General features: G+C 29.4%; 1 pseudogene; it reads right to left on the bottom strand.

Moving 5' to 3' along the window:
* Positions 1-2,751: 2,751 nt before the first annotated feature.
* LOC126719989 (cytochrome P450 85A1-like) lies at positions 2,752-7,645 on the bottom strand (annotated as a pseudogene).
* Between the last annotated feature and the right edge of the window lie 232 nt (positions 7,646-7,877).

Genomic DNA, 7,877 nt, shown 5'->3' with positions numbered 1-7,877 from the left:
TGGGCTATCAATTTTTTTTCGTTGGTTTGGGTTAGAAAGGAAAACATATCTTAGGCCAATAAAAAAAATTAAACAAAATTAAAAAAAAGTTATGGACATTTAACCTGTTATCCTTAACGCCTTAAAATTGGTTCATTTGATTCTTCAAAACCATGAATGGTATCGGTTTGGAATTTGATGATATTTGGACATTGATAGGAAAATTGGATTAGAGTGCAAATTTATTATGAAGTTTCTAAAATCCTATCTATCAATATTTATTTTATGAGTATCCATCTATTTTAAAGTGAGAAGATTTCGTTTTGCAACATCATTTCGACCGTACTTCATAGTAAAGTTATCTAAGGACTGTAGAGGACCTTAATCCAATAAAAATAGATTTCATAGGGTACATATAAAAAGAATTTGTATCATAGAATTCTTCATATTTCATTTTGTTAGTCTTGTACTCTTGCGTAGAAAATCTATTTTTTTAAGGAAACGTAATTGGATATTATTTTTAGGGAAACAACATTTTTTTAAACAAACAATTAATGCAATGTTTTTCAAAACAGTAATTAGTATTTAGATTGTAGATTATGGAGTGATTTATTATTATTATTTTTTTATATGGTACTTTAAGTTCATCAAGTACTAGAAAAATTTTGTTATTTTTTTTATTTCTTTTGTAAATTTTATATTATTAAGTGGATTATAAATATTTAAGATAGTAATTAATATTTAGAGTGTGAAATATGGAGTGATTTATCTTTATATTTCTTTTTCTTTTTCTTTTTCTTTTTGTATAGTATTTTATTTTCAAACAATCAAGTACTGGGTAAATTATTTTTTTCATTTTTTTCTTTAGAAATTTTATATTATTATGTGGATTATAAATATTTGAGATAGTAATTAGTATTTAGAGTGTGAACTGTGTAGTAATTTTTTTTTTTTTTTTTTTTCCGTTTGTATGGTACTTTACTTTCAAGAAATCAAGTACTGAGTAAATTTTTTTTTTTTTTCATTTGTAAATTTCATATTATTAAGTGGATTATAAATATTTTAAATAGTAATTAATATTTAGAATGTGGACTGTCGAGTAATTTTTCGTTTTTTTTTTCTTTTTGTATGGTACTTTACTTATAAGAAATCAAGTACTGGGTAATTTTTTACACTTTTTTTTTCATTTATAAATTTTATATTATTAAGTGGATTATAAATATTTAAGATAGTAATTAGTATTTAGATTGTGGACTGTGGAGTGTTGAGTAATTTATCTTTATCTTTTTTTTTTCTTTCTTTTTCTGTTTGTATGGTACTTTATTTTCAAGAAATCAAGTGTTGGGTAAATTTTTTTTTCACTTTTTTTTTTCTTTTGTAAATTTTATATTATTAAGTGAATTATAAATATTTAAGATAGTAATTAGTATTTAGAGTGTAGACTGCGGAGTAATTTATCTTTTTTTTCTTTTTTATGGTGCTTTACTTTCAAGAAATCAAGTGCTGGGTAATTTCTTTTTTTTATTTGTAAATTTTATATTATTAAGTAGATTATAAATATTTAAGATAGTAATTAGTATTTCGAGTGTGGACTATGGAGTGATTTATCTTTTCTTTTTCTTTTTCTTTTTATATGGTACTTTACTTTCAAGAAATCAAGTACTGGGTTTTTTTTTTCACATTTTTTTCTTTTTTAATTTTTATATTATTAAGTGGATTATAAATATTTAAGATAGTAATTATTATTTAAATTGTGGACTGTGAAGTGGTTTATCTTTTTTTTTTTTTTTTGTATGGTACTTTACTTTTAAGTTTAAGAAATCAAATATTGGGTAAATTTTTTTTCACTTTTTTTTTTCTTTCATAAATTTTATATTATTAAGTGGATTATAAATATTTAAGATAGTAATTAGTATTCAAAATCTTAAATGTGGAGTTATTTATCTTCTTTTTTTCTTTTTATATGGTACTTTACTTTTCAAAAATCAAGTAATGGTAAAAAAAATTTCACTTTTTTTTTTTTGTAAATTTTATATTATTAAGTAGATTATAAATATTTAAGATAGTAATTAGTATTTAGATTGTGAACTGTGGAGTGATTTTTCTTTTATTTTCTTTTTCTTTTTGTATGGTACCTTATTTTTAAGAAATCAAGTACTGGGTAAATTTTTTTTCACTTTTTTTTTCTTTTGCAAATTTTATATTATTAAGTGGATTATAAATATTTAAGATAGTAATTAGTATTTATTAGAGTGTGGATAGTGGAGTGATTTATCTTTATATTTTCTTTTTCTTTTTCTTTTTGTATGGTATTTTACTTTCAAGAATTCATCAAATGCATACCCTAGTTATTTACAAAAGTACATCGTGGCAAGGACTGTCATATATATATATATATATATATATAGCTGCAATGAAAGTTTGATTGAGAAGACCTTGAAAGTGGAACTATGCAAGTTTGATTAAAAGGAGGGAAAAAAAAAAAAAAAAAAAAAAACATATAGCTGCAATGGTACATGCATGGAGTCGAGTCGGTCTAGTAATTTTGACCCTCTCTAATTTGCATTAAGGAAATAGAAAAATGGCCTAAATTTTGAAGCTATGAGGTCAAAAATAGCAAAACATAGAAAAAAAAAAATTGATTCTAATTAGTACCATGCATAATGAAGAAAAAACTTATTCCATACATTTTTTGGATAAACTGCTCATCTTTATGTTCCTTCTAATATGAATGTTCCTTCTAACATTTCATATGTCCTTACTCTACAAACATTAGTGCTTCGATACCCTTACGTGCAGCCCATTTGGTACTTCAACTCTGGGAAATTTTAAGATTTCTACTTCCTCAACTTCCTCCCATCTGTAACCAGGATAATTACTTTAGCAAAAGTTTCACATTTTTCCAAGGAAAAAATAATGCCATTAGGTTTAAGGTTTATAAATTAGTGTCCTAATTATGGAACAAACCTGTATTTAGTAACAAAATAGTGAAGGAATGTAGAAACTTTAACCATGCCCAATTCCTTTCCAGGACACAGCCTGCCTCCAGCTCTAAATAAGAAGCAATAGCTGTGAGACTCCAAGCTCTTATCCTGTATTCCATTTCATTAATAATTACTTTTTAAGGATATAGAAATGAATAATAGAAAAGGCTTTTAGTTTTATAAAATGTTTGACTTAAGTAACTAACCAGCCATCTCCAAGGATTGAATGTAGAAGGCTCTGGATAGGGGACTGGATCATAGTTGAGCTCCCTTGTGAAAACATATATTCTCTATCCTTTTGGAATGAGGAATCCTGAAAAGTGAAAACCCCATTGAAATGTAACAAATTGACTAAACAACACTTCCCATTATGATTTGGGTGGTACTAAGGACACAACATTCTTCACAATTATCAATATGATATGTTGTGATTAGAGCAACATTACTTTTACATGGATCAAACAATAAAACTATTCTTATGATGCACCTATCATAACAAATTATGTCAACCATTATAAAAACAACCATAAGTTTGTTGAACATACCATTCAATTCCACATCTTGTGTTGTCTTCCTCAGTAATCCATTAACAATAGTGGCCAACCTTGAGGTTTCAAGGATCACCTGTATCAAGAGAATAAGAAATATCTTTTTTGGTTAAACATTTAAATATAAAAGGCATTTAAAGGGAGATTTTTTTTTTCCCTATTTGAATAAGAAGAGAAGCATGTAACACTATTTGAAAACCAATTTGGAGGAATTTCCAACCTATTATGTGACGATTGATAATACTATTAATGTGTGTTAAATTAAATGACTCTCATTAAATAAGGTATGTGACTAAAAGAAAATGTGGATATTCATTTTAATCGTCACATAGTGAGTTGAAGAAATTTGCTTCCAAACTTATTTGGTGGAAAACTTTGATTAAATTCCAATTCTACTTACCGCACTGGTGAAACTCATAGACTTGTAGACATTCCAGTCAATTGGTTCGTCCGGTTTTTTTCTTTCACGTATTGCTAACTGTTCTTCCTGATTGAGTTAAGCCAAAAAAGAATTATGAACATTATCATGATGAAAAAAAGTTATAAAACATAGAAGCTTAGTAAGACTCTCACTCTAAGTTCTTGAAGAGCTTTGGGTTGATCATATATGTAGTTACTTGATGGCCATCATGGTAGTAACGGAGACAGTTTCTTAACCTGAATACAATATTGTAAATATTTGATCAAACACCTGCTCCTCGGTTAGACGATATCTTGGCTTCTCATTTCCTATAAGCTCGGCAAACATGCCATTATGAGTTTTCCTTGAAGCTTCTCTCTCTTCCACAATTTGTCTCAAAATATTATGGATATTCTTCCTTGCGTGTAAAGGAATAATCTCAATTTTACATTGGTCAAAATGTTCCAATATATGTACATGAAATATAAATATTATGTGACATGATGCAATTAATAATTCTTCAATTACATACCTGTAAACCCTGATAGTAAGTTGTGCCTGGAATGTTGATAGGCAATGAAAGTGCTGCTGTTGCTACCTTATCAAACTCCGTTTTAAAAGCCTCATAAATTAAATCACATTCAGCGCTTATAATCTGTCTGAAGGCTACATAAAAGGCCATCTGTGTAGAAAAACATGACAAGTATGAATTGTGCCATCATTTTAATTTGTTGGAAAAAAAAAAATTTTAAACCCTATACATTTGGGGTGTACCAAGTTATATCATTAATTCACATAGTTTCCAATGTAACAAATTAAATCCAATGCGTGGAAAGATAACAAATTAAACCTCAATCTATATATTAAACTCCAAACACAGTCAATCCTGTTTAATAAGTTGGGGTTTAAATTGTTATTTTTTGAAATTTCAGGATTTAATTTATTACCTTTTAAACTATAGGATTTAATTTATTACACTCCTAAGATTGTGATTGTATACCTCATTGGCTTTTTCCTGAATGTCAATGGTTTCGCCATCCCAGTTGTTCAAAATAATTCTCATGAACTTATCAATATCTGGAAAAAGTTGATCTTTAATTGCTGCAGTACCAACAAGAGATAGCAATGACCCCCTAATGAATTTGTGAGCAGAACCATGCACAGCAGCAATATTCGTCTTCCCCATTACATCTAGCCGGGACTGTGGGTAGCCAAGAACAAGTCCTTTTCCTTCATTCATAAGGATATGTAAAGTTGTAATTTACAACTATGTTTTTGTTGGCTTTAATTTTGTGCCAAATAATTTGATTGTAATTATGTTCAATCTTTTGTACCCTGTATTTCATTTGGTTTTTATTTGTAAGGGTTGTGTGTGAGAAAGAGTGTGAAGACTCAAGGCAAATTGAAGATTGAAGTGTTTTTGCGGGTAGCTCGCAAGTAAGCATCCCGCGAAGTGATGCATGTGCTCTACACATAATTGGAATACGAAGAGTCAGGACAGGATGAAGACAGATGGTTTTTGCGAGTGTTTCGTGGGTAAGGCCTTCCTGCAAGACACCCGCGAAACATTCTGTTTTGCTGAACTGTAATTTCTATACACACTATCTGTACTCACACTATATATATCTCCATTACCCACAGATGTTAAGGAGTGTTTCTGAGAGAAAACCCTAGCCACAAACCTTGAGAATTAGAGATTATTATACCCATAATTCTCTATACAATTGCTTGTGAATTTTCCTCAACTCCTACTTCTCCATTTCCATACCATTGAGAGGTTGATAGGTCAAACACTTACCACACCCTTTTAGAGTGTTCAATGAGTTTTTGGTGTTGCTGGAAAGCATTAGAAGAAGCTAGGCTTTGGCAGATACAATCGGGCGTATTACGGGATCCGGAAAACTAGACAAGACACATTTTCGAGAAACCTTGTTGGAGTAAGAGCTTGGAGGGTTCAGGTGCATCGGGAAAATTAGGCTTGGAGGATCTCTTGATAACCCATGTATCCCAACTAATTGTCTAGTGGATCAATTACCGCTTGGAGGGCGGCAGAGTGGTTTTACGCCGAGTACTTCGATTTCCTCTTCGATAACACATCGGCATGTTATTTTGTGTTTGCATTCTTCTTCTCTACTCTTTTAGCTTTCATATTACTGCTGTATTATATTGAATATGGCTTAAAGTAGTTTATTTGTTTATCCGCTCGCATTTACTCTATTCCGCACTTAGTATAAGTTAGAATAAAATCTATCAAGCTGTAATTTTTAACTTGGGAATCTAAACAGCTCTTATGTTTTAACACATTCTCGAGCTTTCAGGATATATTTGTTGAGCTCTTGATCCATAGAGATAAGGGTAGGACAACCCAGTATGTGGGACTTGAATACACTTCCATACTTGTCAACACAAAAATAAGGATGTGACAAAATGTATTTTTTTCATTTTTCTCAAATCTTTATCAACATAAATCTAATTACCTTTTATTTTTATTTTTTTCATTAAAGATTAATAGATTAATCATGTGAAATATGTGGTGTGTACATGATTTCTACCATATCATTAATAAGTTGGAATTATTATTATTATTATTATATGCACATAACGTGATTAAATCCGTTGGATTTTAGCAAAAAATGCCAAAAGGATGTTTAATTTATTACAAACCTAAAGTTCATAGGGAATTTTTTTTATAATTCAATAGTTGTAAAAGGGGAGTGTGAATTTGAATCTCAGATGTTTTTGTTGAAAACACCAAAAAATGCTAGCTCAACTACAAGCTTTTGAATTATCTACATTTTTTTTTTAGATTGAACAAAAAAGATTAAGTTTTGTGTTGGTTTTCCTATAATCAATCATTTTAAAAAATACATCCAAACTCATATAAAATAAATAAATAAATAACAAAGAAAATACTAAAGCAATCTTTTAAATATAGCCAAACTCCCAAACTCAAAATTTTCAAATTTTTTTTATTTTGGATCTCAAACAATAAATAGTCAAAGTAACATGACTAACACAAAAATTATCTTATGAAATGACTTCGTAAGCCATTCTTTCATAGCACGTGAGACCCACACATTTGTGAGAAGATGAAAGTTGCTCCATAAGATGTGTCCTCTTCAAACAAACCATCATAAGTCATTTTTGTGTGTGTATATATATTCATTGATATTTGAGACGATTAGATAAATAAGAAATTAATTGAGAGAGAGAGAGAGAGGTCAACTTTCAATTTTGGGGGACTAAGTATTAATTTTTTAGATTCAAACTTGAAAATCTTATATGTTTATATATACTTTTTAATTTTAAAAAAAAAAATCAAAGGGGACCATGCCCCCCTTAGTTTCAACTTAATTTTGTCCTTGACTATGAATTAAGGTCCATTTCTTTTGAAACATGTACAGTGTCGATCTTAATCTACTATGTGCATTGCCGTGGGATTTTCCATGCACTAATAAATCTATGTAATATGGTGTAGTATTCCACTCGTAATTAATAATAATAATTTAGAATAATAATAACAAAAAGAAATTCATAATAAAAGCTCACTTTGCACTTTGTTTCTTCATGAAATCCGGTCCATATTTGAGAAAATCTACAGTCTCACCAAAAAGTGGCCACCCCATTGTTCCTGGTGGCAAGCCTTTCCTTCTATATTTTAAGTCACTCCATTTCAGCAGAGCAAAGCTAATACAGAAGGCCAAAATTAGCCCCCAAAACACCAAGACTGTCATTTGATGGTATGGTATCAACAATAATCAGGATTTACTTCTTCAATGATGTGTATATTTTGGTCTCTGAACAACCAATACAATGTGAGAGAGAAAAAGAAAATATAGTAGGTTAAATAGGCCAAGCCATGCACCTTTTCTTCGTGTATGAGCTATAGTACTCGACATTCAGGCATCCAACTCTAAGAAAACTTTTCTAAAATATAAAAAATAAAAACTAATTATGTTCCCAAAT

The sequence above is a fragment of the Quercus robur genome, chromosome 3 (genome assembly GCF_932294415.1).
Source record: "Quercus robur chromosome 3, dhQueRobu3.1, whole genome shotgun sequence".
In the NCBI taxonomy this organism is placed as follows: domain Eukaryota; kingdom Viridiplantae; phylum Streptophyta; class Magnoliopsida; order Fagales; family Fagaceae; genus Quercus; species Quercus robur.
Note: the sequence above shows the minus strand (reverse complement) of the source record. Positions and strands in the feature narration are given on the sequence as shown.